The 14,887-nt window shown below is 37.6% G+C and overlaps 2 pseudogenes; one reads left to right on the forward strand and one right to left on the reverse strand.

The window, feature by feature from the left end:
- LOC127612110 (ribosomal RNA processing protein 1 homolog A-like) overlaps positions 1-7,738 on the reverse strand; it is a 162,840-nt pseudogene extending 155,102 nt beyond the window's left edge.
- Positions 1-14,887, forward strand: part of LOC127612044 (ribosomal RNA processing protein 1 homolog A-like) — a 189,444-nt pseudogene that overhangs the window by 51,992 nt on the left and 122,565 nt on the right.

Consider the following 14,887-nt stretch of genomic DNA (forward strand, 5'->3'; position numbering starts at 1 on the left):
GAAAGCAAACACGAAGCTGTAGCGTCCAGTGACGAAAAAGAGATTGGCTCACATCTCCTGTCACATGCAAATCCACTTCAATTCCAAGCCGCGACTCCCAGTTCCACATCCGCATCGGCGCTACGCGCTAACGTCCCCTCTTCTCATCGTCGGCTCCTCAAGCCTTACATCCATCCAGCCGCAGACCGTTCAACAGCACCAATCTCTCCGCTGAACAAAGTGGGGCTGTGAAAAATGCTGCCCATTACAGGCGCAAGACACAAGCGCCCCGGGACTGTCCAGCAACGACAGTCAAATGGCGCTGATATTCCTCCCAGTCAAAAACAGTGCTGGTATACCCATGCTGCCGAGAAGGCGCAACCACCAAGCACAGAGTCTTGATGAATGTCGTGGCCAAAAAATGCTGAAAAAAGTCCACATCAGGTCCACACGACATAACAACAAACACAAAGTTACAAAACAAACACAAAAATAACAACAAAAAAGCAAAGCTCATGAGAGCACTTGCAGACGGCTGCCAACTCGGGCGCCATCTTGCCTTCAAATCGAATCGAGTATTATATCAGCTGTTTTTGGACAAAGCAAGGACAAGGAAGGCAGCTTTCATTAGATCGTACATTTCATACAGAAAGTAACTCACCACGCTCCATTTTAAAACAAATAAGCTATTCACACACAGACCTCATAACTAGAAGAAAGGGGACATTTGAGTAAACATTGATCAGGAGGGACTACTACAGTGTTAGGTTGTCAGAATCAAATGCGTGTAGATTTATTTTTACCTATTAACCCTCGAAGTCCACCGCTTGCGATAAATGTAAAATTATGTCTTTGAATCAAAGGCTAAGGCATTCGGAAAAACACGTGAGAGCTGAAACGTATGGGGGGGGTTCTAAAATGGCCTAAATTTCATGACGTCACCGGCTGATAGTTCTCAGGCATTACAGCAATAATAAAAAAGGTTTTGATTCCGTAATCTTCACAATTTACATATTTTGCACCATAGAGACCCATTAAAATTCATATTTTTGAAAGCGTCGTAAACCTAATGTGTAAACATGCATTTCACACGATTTTTACGTCAATCGCTTTGTTTTCGCTTGGACAGACGTATGCATACCACATTGTTGGGTTGAGGTCATTCCAATTGTGCAACTTTTAGGTGGCGCCAGAGGATCGCAAATGAGTTTGCCTCTTTGCAGGAGGCTTCAAACCAATGCATTTTACATGAACACGTCCGGTCGGGATTGTTAGTAGGGCTTGGTTGGGACCTCCAGACACAATTTTTTTTTCCTTTTGCAAAAAATAAAGAATAAAAAAATCCCAAAGAACTAATAAAAACTATATATGTATGGATAGCACAGATGCCTCTGAACATTTTGAGTGTTTGAAAAAAAAAAAAAGAATGTTTGTATAACACAAAATACATCATTACAAAAATTGTAAAATGCGTAACTTAGGGTTTTTTTTCATTTGAAGGACCCATTAAACTGCCTTTGAAAAGTAGTCTGAAGTTTGTTGCTAGTCGAAACAGGGCACACGCTGCGAGCCCCGAAATTCCCCATCCCACTAAGCAGCGCACAATTACAAGTGTTTTCGAAGGCAGCAACAGTATGTGATGGCAATAAACCTGGGATCAGGTCGGCCTCCAATCGATAAAAACAAGTCAAGCCAACCTCCACAACGATTGTTCATCCTCTATGACGGTAACGCCGCCAAGTGCTGCAAAAGCCAATTTAAAAATAAAAGCCTAACTAGTGTCCTGCTATTGATTGGTAGCCGTCAATTTTGAAGTTTCACAGCCGGCATTCACAGCCGGTTGATGGCATGTTACTGTAATAATACAAGAGTTGCGGCTTAGAATTGAAGCAGATTTACATCAATTCAATAAATTTAAAATAATTGCCATATCAGAAACTTGGCTTGATGAAGATAAAACAACTGAAATGGAAATAGAAGGTTATGAAATGTTTGCAACTAATAGAGAAAACAAAAAAGGAGGGGGGGGGTTGCAATATATGTAGACAAAGCACTTAAATGCAGTAAAATCGAGAGATTGACAAACACAATAGAAAACCTAATGGAATGTCTAACCATTGAAATACACAATAAAAAGGCATCAAATATCATCATAAGTTGCATCTATAGGACACCAGGAACATGTATTGACACATTCAATAAAAAACTAACATATATGCTCAGTTACTACAACGATAAGAAAACACGAATAATATGTGGTGACTTTAACATTGACTTATTAAACAAAAATAGACACAAAAAAACAACTGACTTCATAAATACTATGTACAGCAACAGCTTTTTCCCAGTAATCCTGAAACCTAGCAGAATAACAGTTGACATGGCCATATTAATAGATAACATATTTATAAATAAGATTGATCATAAAATGGAAAGTGGACTTCTCATTAATGACATAAGTGACCACTTGCCTGTTTTTGCAGTTTTTCATAATTATTTCGATAGAAAAGCTAAATCAACAAATTGTATAACAGAAATAAGACTAAGAACCCAAAGTTCCATCGATGCCTTTAAGCAAGACCTAGAAAAACAAAACTGGACCGAGGTCTACTCAAACGAAGACCCAAATACAGCGTTTGAAGTATTTCAGTCTACCATAATCTCCTTATATGATAAACATTTTCCATTAACTAAAGTTTCCAAAAAGTATAAAGACCCAAGTAAGCCATGGATAACGAAAGGCATAGAAAATGCATGTAAAAAGAAAAACAATTTATATAAATTGTTTTTAAAATTCAGAACTGAAGCAGCAGAAAAAAAATATAAGACCTATAAAAATAAACTAGTAAATATTATAAGAACCAGTAAAAGAGATTATTATCATGCACTATTAGAGCAGAATAAAGGTAACACACAAGAAATATGGAAAATACTTAACCAAGTAATCAGAAATAGTCCTAAAAAAATGGATTATCCAGAGTATTTTATCAAAGGCAAAAATACTATTTTGGAAAAAACTGCAGAAATAGCAACTGAATTTAATGAGTATTTTGTCAACATCGGCAGTAACCTAGCAAAACAAATTCCTGACCCAACAGACCTGTTTGAAGTGGATAGATACGTAGAAAAAAACTCCTCCACGATGTTCCTTACTGCAGTAAAACAAGAAGAAGTATCAAATATTATAAAAACTTTTAAAAATAAAAAGTCAACTGATTGCTTTAATATTGATATGACAATAATCAAGCAGATTATAGAATATGTAGTGCGACCTTTCACACACATATGCAACCTGTCATTCAAAGCTGGTATCTTTCCATCAAAAATGAAAATTGCTAAAGTTATTCCAATCTATAAAAGTGGAGAAAAACATCTGTTTACAAATTATAGACCAATATCACTACTACCACAATTTTCAAAAATATTAGAAAAACTATTTTCTCGCAGACTTGATAGTTTTATACAAAAGCATGCGCTGTTAAGTGAGAATCAATATGGCTTCAGGGAAAAACGGACCACCTCAATGGCAGTTATGGAGTTTGTGGAAGCTGTTGGGGTTTTCCTAGTTCTAAAAAAAGCTTTTGACACAATAGATCACAGTATATTATTGAAAAAAACTAGAAAGATATGGCATTAGAGGTGTAGCTTATAAATGGATAAGTTATTTAGAAAACAGATATCAGTACGTGCAACTCAACAATAAAAAACGAATCAACTGAAAATCACTCACGGAGTACCTCAGGGGTCAGTGCTTGGTCCAAAACTATTCATCTTATATATAAATGATATCTGCAAGGTCTCAAAACTATTTAAATGTGTCCTATTGGCTGATGATACAACTTTCTACTGTTCTGGAATAAATCTGAAACAGCTCCTGACAACCGTAGAAAACGAATTAAACAAATTAAAAAACTGGTTCGACAGAAATAAATTGTCACTCAACCTGAAAAAAATCGAAGTCAATTGTTTTTGGCACAAGACCAATCAAACACCAAGCTAAAATTATGATAAACTCAATTGAAATAGAAAGAGCGTATGAAACCAAGTTTCTCGGATTAGTAATAGACTCAAAACTATGTTGGAAACCACATATCGATAACGTAAAAAGAAAAATAGCCAAGACCGTAGGGATCCTCTACAAAACCAAGGAAGTGCTAAATAAGAGATCCTTGTACACATTTCAAAAATATTAGAAAAACTATTTTCTCGCAGACTTGATAGTTTTATACAAAAGCATGCGCTGTTAAGTGAGAATCAATATGGCTTCAGGGAAAAACGGACCACCTCAATGGCAGTTATGGAGTTTGTGGAAGCTGTTGGGGTTTTCCTAGTTCTAAAAAAAGCTTTTGACACAATAGATCACAGTATATTATTGAAAAAAACTAGAAAGATATGGCATTAGAGGTGTAGCTTATAAATGGATAAGTTATTTAGAAAACAGATATCAGTACGTGCAACTCAACAATAAAAAACGAATCAACTGAAAATCACTCACGGAGTACCTCAGGGGTCAGTGCTTGGTCCAAAACTATTCATCTTATATATAAATGATATCTGCAAGGTCTCAAAACTATTTAAATGTGTCCTATTGGCTGATGATACAACTTTCTACTGTTCTGGAATAAATCTGAAACAGCTCCTGACAACCGTAGAAAACGAATTAAACAAATTAAAAAACTGGTTCGACAGAAATAAATTGTCACTCAACCTGAAAAAAATCGAAGTCAATTGTTTTTGGCACAAGACCAATCAAACACCAAGCTAAAATTATGATAAACTCAATTGAAATAGAAAGAGCGTATGAAACCAAGTTTCTCGGATTAGTAATAGACTCAAAACTATGTTGGAAACCACATATCGATAACGTAAAAAGAAAAATAGCCAAGACCGTAGGGATCCTCTACAAAACCAAGGAAGTGCTAAATAAGAGATCCTTGTACACATTATACACTTCATTATTATTACCATACATGACCTACTGTGTGGAAATATGGGGAAATGCCTGCAAAACAAACACACTCCCTATTCTCAAACTACAAAAAAAAGCAATTCGAATTATTAATAGATCAAATTATACGGAACCCACAAATCCACTATTTATTAAATTAAATACGATGAAATTTTATGACCTGGTTGACTTTAAAATCGCCCAATTAATGTACAAAGCACACAATAACCTGCTCTGCTAAAACATTCAGAAGTTTTTTGAAATTCGAGAAAGCAACTATGAATTAAGAGGTACCAACTTATTCAAAAAACTCAAAACAAGAACAAACATCAAGCAAAGAAGTGTATCTAGCAAAGGTGTTAATCTGTGGAATAATCTCGAAACGGACCTAAAAATGAGTAAATCGCTTGCTGAGTTCAAAAACAAATTCAAAAAAATAGTACAAACAACCTACACCAATCAGAGTTAAAATGATAAATTCTAAACATTAAATATAATGATAAATCAGAACTAAGTTGATAAATAGAGAAAGGTATTGCAATACCCATTATGAATACAAGAGAAAATTGACACAAGAGTGCCAGGGTGAGGATGTATATAATCCCGATACAAACCAAAAGTTGTGAAAATATCACGGTTAAGGGTAAAGTATGAGCCTTAATGGAGACTTCTTCTTACTTTTTCTTTTCTGATTGATATAAAAATGATTTAGTAGATATAAACACATAACGGGGTAGGACAAGATAAGTTTTTTTACTTCATCCTACTCCCTTGAACATAACTGTGTTGAATGAAGACTGATTTCTTTCTTTTACTTTTTTATCTACCTTATTTTCTGTCAAATTATTACTGTATATGTTTTATGTTCAATAAACAACCCAAACCCAAACCAAACATGGGACACTTTGATTAGCTCCTCTTTCATTTATAACTGCATCAAACAACAAACTGCATGCAGGAAAAGTGGTCAAGATTGCACGACTGTGTCTTATCGAGTCAACTACAATTTTATTGTCAAATGTGCTGTATGTGCAACATACCTTTACATTCCCTCTCACAACATGCAACAAGACAAGACACATTAGACACAGACAATCTTATGTGTTGTATTGTAGTTAGAACTGCATGACTGTCCGTGTTTTATGTTGTGTTGTGTTTATTATTTTACTTCATGTTAACTGTTTTGTAAAGCGCTTTGTTACAGCTGCCGCTGTTGTGAAAGCGCTATATAAATCAGCATGTATTGTATTGTATTGTATTTTGTTATTATGACTTCAAGATGGCGCCGCAAAAGTGGCTGCCTTTATAGCAGCTCCTATATTTTGTTCTACTTTCTTCCTTTATAACTTTGCTGCTGTAAATTGGGATTTTCTCCATTGTGAGACAATTATAGGTTTTCTTATTCTTATTCAAATAGTGCATACCAACTAAACTCTTACCTGAGGCAGAAAAAAAATGCAAGCATTTAAAAAAAATAAAATCAAGGCTCTTGAATTGGACTTTTGTCACCACTGGTAAAATTTCCAATCAGAATGTTCATGCACAGTATCGGTAACAGATTTGACACTGGTCGAAACGGCAGATAGTGATATCTGAATTTCAAACCTTAAGTATAGATGTCTGCAACGTTACCATATTTTCATGACTACAAGGCACATTCAAAACTCTTACATGTCCTCCAAAATGGAAGGAACGCCTAATAATGTGGGGCACTTTGTGTATGAACCAAGTTCCAAATTCTGTGAATGATGTGGAGTAGCTGCACTGCATTTGACTGATTGATGTGCGGACAGGCTGCTTATATAAAGGAAAAGCAGGCGTAACTTAGGACAGCATGCAGACATTAAGCGCCTTCCTCAACATTAAACTTAATTCACACAGAGAGGAGAGGAAGACATTAATGTCTACAAGATCTCAAATATCGGCCAGATTTTTTTTTATATTTTCAGACACTGTGGCAGACATGTGCCCATGAATTTTGGTAGAGAATAGAGAGAACATCAAGCCGCGTTAAGCATTATGCCCTATAGTGAACGCCTATGGGCAAGAAAAAGCTCAATTAAAATGTATTATTATTATTATTAATGCTCATAAAATCCTAAACAAAGAGACTATTACTTATTTTCAGAGGTTGAAGTGGATTTAAGTGTTAATTTGGGTGGCGATAAGTTGTCAAACATTAAGACACGTTAAGCTTATTCTCAACAGTGAGCCTCCTGATAGCTTAATGTCCATAAAATCTATGATAGTGTAGCGATTTTTGATATCCACAGAGGTTTACGTGGGCATAGGTAGAAATGTGCATGTGAATTTTGATAACTGCTCGTAGTTTCCTGACATTAACATTACATTTGGCTTTTTTTTTTTTAACAATAAGCGTTTTAGTTAGCACGACGTTGCTGATGTATACAATGTTAATTGTGGATAGTGTAACTTAACCTTTTAAATCTGAACCCACTTACCGTACTGTAAAACATTGTTTAGTTTCGAAGGATGGAATTTAATTAAAAACTGAGCTTGGACACAAAAAGTGTCCATATAGTGATATGTAACGTTCAAAACACAAGGCAATGCTATTAATTCGTATTTGTGAATGTTCCGAGCACCGTTATAAATGCACATAAGAGCACTAAACGCGAGTTACTTACCCGTCAGTTTCTGTGATCTGACATTTATATACTTCTTTAGCTTTTTTAATGCTTTTGTTCGAATGGGCTTTTCGTTTGAGGCTAACTTTTGTGCCAGTTGAATCTCTGGATCGTGAACGGCCGCCATTTTCACACTAATTCACGTGGAGCGGTGCTGCTCAGGCGCACTTTCCTTCATTTCGTCGCAGACAGATGACATCACACATTGCCATCACAGGCACGGATGTATGTTCCTGTATCTTGTTTTCGGTTATTTTGAAAAGTCAAAAAGTCAAAGTCAAAAGCCAGCTTTATTGTAAAACATGCTCTATTTACAACATCCAGCATAGATGAAATTTATTTCCCCTCAACCACAGTGCAAATATCCGGTGCATTAAAAAGCACAAAGCTAAAAACAAGGGCAGTGAAAATTGAATACAAAGGACATATATAAATATGAACAAATATAAATAATACATTGCAATCAACAGTCAACAGACAAACAAGTGTACAGAAGAGATTTAGGGCCAATAAAGAAAAAAATCCAAGGTTGGCAAGATTCCCACTTTTGTCTCAGAATTCTAACTTTATTCTCAGAATTCTAACTTATGTCAGAATTCTGACACATTACTCACATTAAAGTCAGGAATTTTGAGAATTAAGACAGAGTTCTAACTTTAATGTTAGAATTCTGACAATAACGGGGGCTTAAAGTTTACAAGCAGGCACCTTTCCTAAGCATTGATAGAATTTGAATGACCCTATCCTCCAAGATCATCTCATCTGGATAGGGTCGGAAAGGAAATTACTCAGGCAAAACGAGAATCCAAAGAGGCCTCGGGAGATGAGTGACCTATGCGAAAGGAGATTTAAAGGTTTTATCCATGCACCCTTTCCTAAGCATTCGTATGCTGCACTCGATGAAAGTGGGAAATCGGAAATATTCCACATGGATTGTCCCAGTCCACCCTCAATGCATTGGGGGGGAATTTAAACAACAAAGACGGCTGATTCTGATAAACTGTTGTTCTGGTTTGTTACAACACATTTGAACCCCAGCTAACCTTCTTCATAATTAATTTTATTCATATAAATAAAGGTATATACTATCTCCAATGCATTTAATGAATTTCACCAAATAATTTAATTAATGCAAGGAGATAGCAGCATGTATGTATTCCAACACTCAGTGCAAATCATGGTGTGCTACATGAAGCCATGTCAAATTAACTAAATGTAATAATATAAATATTCATTCATAATAAATTGGCATTCACGGTTGTGTCTCCATGGAGGTCGTCATTGTTGAGTGACATCACACATCGCAAATTTGATCTGACGTAAACACACACACACACACACGCATACACACAAACAAAACATAAATGTACTCTTTATTTCAATAGCGCACAAGTATGAGCATAAACCTATTTGACTTATTTTAACATGAACATACATTTCTTGTATATTAATTATTCCACTTTGTGTGCTACGTGAAGTCATGTCAAAAAAGTCATGTATACTCGTTTGCTTCCCAACACTTCATTTGTTCTTCTTGGATCAGGTCTCTGAGTTTTTGTGCTGTACTCAGCCATTCCATGTTTCTTCTGCCTTTAGCATCTTCAATGAGTGCTGTAATACTGCTGAGACTGTCTCTCAGAGACCTCGGTTCAGGTGTTTTTTCTTCAGCATCTTCCCACTCTTCCTCTTCCTCTTTAATGACAAAACCAGTCTCTCCATATTCCTGGTTATGGGTTGCAATATTACTGTCCATTTGCAGCAGGTCTTCTAGTGTGCTCTCTGGTGCTACTTTTTTTAGGCTCTGCAGATCATCATTGTAGAACTGGAAAGCTTCTTCCTCTTGTGTTGCTTGGCTTGCTTCACCAGAAAAGTTGCATTTTGAAGTGAGAAAGAGGTCCTTTACGATTCTTAGCTGTTTCCTTTGCATTCTATCCACGCTTCATCTTCTTTCTGCTGGCAAACATTTCATCATCCTCATCTGTAGAGACTTCCTCTGGATAGCCATCTTGAGGAAATAGACCTAACCGAAAAAAAAGGCAGAGGATGAGTCACATAACACAAATAAACAAGAAAGACATTGTGTCGTATCAGGCAATTTAAAAATAACAATACCTTCACTGAGATCCTGCAGCCTGCCATGAAAGAGAGAGAAAGTATGTTGAAAGACAAGAGGTCTGATAATGCATATCATAAACTACATTCGACTGGCGTAAAAATCACTCTTTTCCCAATCTGCTGAACAACTCTCTGATCCACTGAAATTTTAAGACACTGGCCAAAAATAGGATCCACTGGAGAGTTCCCAGGCGAAAACCACTGTTGACCAAAAAGAACACAAAGGCTCATCTCACATTTGCCAAAAGACATCAAGATGATCCTCAAAACCTTTGGAAAAAACATTCTGTCGACCGATGAATCAAAAATTGAATTTGTGCGGCCTGTTACATTTGGGGTAGAAATGATAGCATTTGATTAATAAAACATGGTGTTGCCAATGTGATGGTCTGGGGCTGCTTTTCTATCTGAGGACAAGGTCAATTTGCTGTGATTGATGGGACAATGAATTCTGCTGTCTACTAGAAAATCCTGAAGGATGATGTCCGACCATCAGTTTAGTTTGCACCCTCAAACTCAAGCACTCTTGGATCATGCAGAAAGACAACTAACCGTAACACAACAGCAAGTCCATCTCTGAACGGCTCAAAAAACAAAAGAAAATAAAGTAAGATTTTGCAGTGGTCAAGTCAAAGTCCGGATTTGAATCCAATAGAGATGCTGTGGCGTGACCTCAAAAGGGAAACTCTCCAATGTGGCATAGTTGAATTAAATCTGCCAAAGTGGGCCAAAATTCCTCCATAGCGTCAAAGACTGACCACAAATTATCGCAAATGCTTGATTTCAGTTATTGCTGCCAAGGGCGTCACAACCCATTACTAGCTTCAAGGGGCAATTACTTCTTCCACATAAGGACAGGAAGGTTTGGCTTTTCTTTTTGCCATATTTAAATCACACGGACCACAACAACAGATACAGTATGATACTTTCAAAACTGTCTGAGGGGCTACAAAACTTACACTTTGATGATTTTGTAGAGCCTCTCTCTATTGTGGCTGGGTGTGCTACTTCGAATTGACACCTCTAAGAGCTTGTCAGCAAGAGCTGCATAGTCAAACTGTAAAATAGATGTTTCATTAGAAGGGGGAAAGCAGAACATGGTATTTATCAAGAGCTCTGACTAAAGTGGTGCAGTGTAGCATATGTCTTTCCAATGAAAACCCAAGTATCCCAAAATATGTGTTCATTCTTGGAAAAACAACAACATGCATTTAGGATAAAAATACAATACTAACCTGTAGAACTGGTGCTGTATTATCATCATCATCATCATCATCAAATTGTAACTCTGTGTCGGAGTCTCCTGATTCATGAGCACCCTGTTTCAAGTATGATTTACTGCCTGAAAACAAAATAACCAGCAAATAATGTCTTCCTGGCATAAAAATTCAATTCAATTCAGTCATTTATCTACAAAATTATGTAACATTCATGGAGTTCTTTTTAAAACACTGTAGCATTCATGATTTGCAATCAATAACTTACACAAAAACAGGTTGTTGTGTGCTATATAAATAGTGATTCTGAACGGAAACTCAAAGTTTGGGGAATATTTTTTTTTTGGTCAGATTGCACTTAATGTTGCGTACTATATAGCAGTGGTCCCAAACACTTGCCCGTGGGCCTTTTGGTACTGAGCTGAACGATCGCTTGTGTGGCGCTTTCTCCAAAGCTATGGAAAGAAATCAAGCCTGCTGTTGGCCATGTGCAAGGTACATTCTCAAAAACGGGCATGACGACAATCCAGTTGAATCAGCTGAACAAGTATTACTGAAGTGATGATGTGGAAAGCATGTTAATGCCAGCGGATTTGCACATCCTGCCCACCTAAAGATGAGCGGTTTAGTCGCTATGACCTAGCAATGCGGCCACCAAAATATCAAACACCGTATGTAGGATGGATTCGTTCATCCATCCATCCGTCCATTTTGCAAAGTGCTAACTTCAAAATCATTACGTTGACACTTTGAAAGGAAAATCAACTCAAAAATGTTCTTTAAAACAATATGCATTATGCAGCCTCATTAGTCTAAACATGGTATTACGATTAATATTGTGTTTGTGGAAAAATTAAACAACAAACTCTTCCCATTTTTGTGAAAATGTACCGTTAATCTGCTTCACGGGGTCCTCTTCATCATCAGAGGACTGGCCTGAATCAGAGGACTCTGCTTCTTTCAGCTCCCTCATCAGATCCTCAATGGCATAGGGAGCCTGGTCAATAATTGTGTTGAAGATGCTGTTGCAGATCGCTCGGAAAAGTGTCCGACTGGTGAGACGGTCAATTAAAGAGAATGGTCGATCAGTGGATGGCAAATATTACAAAGCAAGCAGGAAGCTTCAGATCAAGACAGAATTTCGCTGCCATTCATCAGTGACGCTCCTAAAACTAGTATGATCAATAAAGGATGTGTTGCCTGTAATATTACACGACCAGGACGCCAGCCAAATCCTCTTGAACACTGACATCCAAATTGGAGATATTTTGCTTTGGTGACGTTATTCAATGTTAAGGTCAAAAGTTGTATGATTGTCTGGCAAATTAGATGAATACACTTTCAAGCCATTGAAATGAAAACATATTCAAAGGCCCGATAATTCTACCACATTTGAAGTAAACATATTCCGCTGGGTTATGGGGTATTCAAGACTGACAAAACGTTTTCATATACGTAAAATTATTGTTACCCCTCTGTTAATGAAAGAATAACCCTCAGTGATCACAGAAATAACTTCAATCTGACCAAAGTACAGTCAAACCCCGGCTTTCGGATTTCGACCAGAAAATTTGAGATTTTTACACCTCAGGTTAGAACTGAAAACCGGTTTTCGACCAAACTGAGCACACCCGAATACGCCACTTGACTCCTTTCGGGTTTCTTACACGAGCAAGTGACGCTTACACGTTTGACGTTCACAAAAATACCGTATTTTCACGACTATTCGACGCATCGTACTAATGGCCGCAGTCTCATTAATGGGTGACATTTCTGTATTTTACACATACACAGGACGCATCGTACTAATGGCCGCAGTTTTACAGTGGTAAAACATACGCCAGCTTAAACATACGGCATGCATGCGCGCACTCCAACACGTTAGCTTGAAGCATACGGTGGCATGCCAAGACATACAGATAAGATAAAAACACGTTTTTAAAAAGGCAACGAAAGCAGAACTGAGTTCGGGTGTATTTTATTTAGCCATCGTACAATGTTCTCACGTTTTTCGATCAATCATCACCCAGAAATCCATCTAAGTCCTCATCCTCTGTATCAGAAGCAGAGGACTGCACATCTCAGTTGTCATTGAATGCATCACATGCTAGTGTGAGTTGCTAGGCATTGCCGAGCGGAAAGAAGGAGTAGCAACAGCAAAGTCAACATTTCCCTCGTGTGAAGCTTTCCCACATTTGAAAGTAAAGAACAGAGCGAAACATGGTGGCAGCGCGTGTGTGTAGAAAGAATTGAACAATTGTGCAAGTACCGTAATCCATCAAAAACGCCGCGTTCCCTCTCGTTGTTGCGTATTGTGGCGTAACTCGCCAAGTGCTGCCTCTCACTCTTTGTAAAGTTGTGTTTGCCACCGATCATCCATTGTTCCCAAGCCGTTTGCAACTATACTTTGAACGCCCGGTTGATGCCAATGTCCAGCGGTTGGAGTTCTTTAGTCAAGCCTCCGGGAATAACGGCACGCTCATTTGCTTGACTTGTTTTTTCACCGCTGCTGTGAGATGGGCACGCATGCCAAAAGCATAACCGGTGGCTTTAAGTTTGAACTGAGCTTCGTAGGCGTGTCTTTTTGTCGAATTTATTTTCAGGGGTTCTTAGAAACCAAAACCGGAGTTGTTTTGCAACAATGCACATTGCCACACTCTATACAAGTGTTGGTACTGGCTTGAGGCGTCCACTTACACGCCCACCCTTCACCATTGGCGGACTAGCTTGTCTGTCCTCTCTCTCCCTCTCTCCCTCTCCATATATGTATATATACACGCCCACCCTTCCCTGATTGGCCGACTTCTTTCACAGTCACTTCCGCCTTTTCTCTATATAAACAGCGTGTCGGCAGTCAGTCAGATTTTGGAACTCAGCGCATATAAAGGACGCTCCGCACCATAAGGCGTCCTGTCCATTTTGGAGAAAATTTAAGACTTTTAATGGCGCCTTATAGTCGTGAAAATACGGTATTATGAAACAGTCTTGGTTATTCTATAATTTACTGGTTGTAGCGTGGTAACTTTATGAATAAAACATTTGTCATAAGGTGTCATATGCTGTCGGTAGAACTAACGATGACACGTGGTAGATTCTTTCGTCAAATTGATAGTAGATTACACATGCATCGTCTTGGGAAGAGGATGTCAAGCCACAGCAATACTTACCTGTATTAATGATTACCAGGAAATTAATCTTTGCGGTGTGAGACTGGAAAAAAATACTCTGATTTTGTGGTGTGCTGTATTCATGATGCCATATGAGTACAACATAATTTGATCCATTTATTTCGTTGAATAATCCTGGAGTACACAGCTGCTGATATAATGTTCATTGTTAATGCATAGTTTTCAAACATTTACCCTTGAAGCATTATACTTTGGAGTATCAGAATTCTTGATTATGAATATCAGTCAAAATAGAAAAATGGCTTCCTATGATGAACGTTTACGGAACCCAAAATTAGTTACCATGGTTTCCCATTGGGTAATCCAACGGAATCGAAAAACGTGAATTTCCTAAATCCTCAGGCCTGCTACGGTACATCTTTTTTTCCCACCCGCAACGATCAGTTTGACAATCGCCACCATTGTTGTTTTGATCTCGCATGAAGTAATGTCGCATGTCGTTCTTGCAATATGCGGAAAGTAGATGATTGCCAAGTTTTGTATCGTTAAAACAAGTGTTGCGAACAAGTGTTGCGAATGTTTATTGCGGAGGTATCACGGAGGAAGCAGCTAAAGTTGGATAGTTTTTTGCGATAAGTTGACTTTGAGAAAGCCTTGCATCATTGGAAGCGGAGTAAAGAGAGGAGAATTTATGAACGCAAAGACTAAACTATGGAATGAAATAAGAACCTATTTCTCAGCAAATCTCGTATGCCTGAATTATTAAAATTTTTGCAGCATTTGTTGATAAGAAATAAACCTATTAGCAATGTATATTGTTGCTGTTTGTGTTATTATCATATGCAATTGAAT

The sequence above is a fragment of the Hippocampus zosterae genome, chromosome 12 (assembly GCF_025434085.1).
Source record: "Hippocampus zosterae strain Florida chromosome 12, ASM2543408v3, whole genome shotgun sequence".
NCBI classification, from domain to species: domain Eukaryota; kingdom Metazoa; phylum Chordata; class Actinopteri; order Syngnathiformes; family Syngnathidae; genus Hippocampus; species Hippocampus zosterae.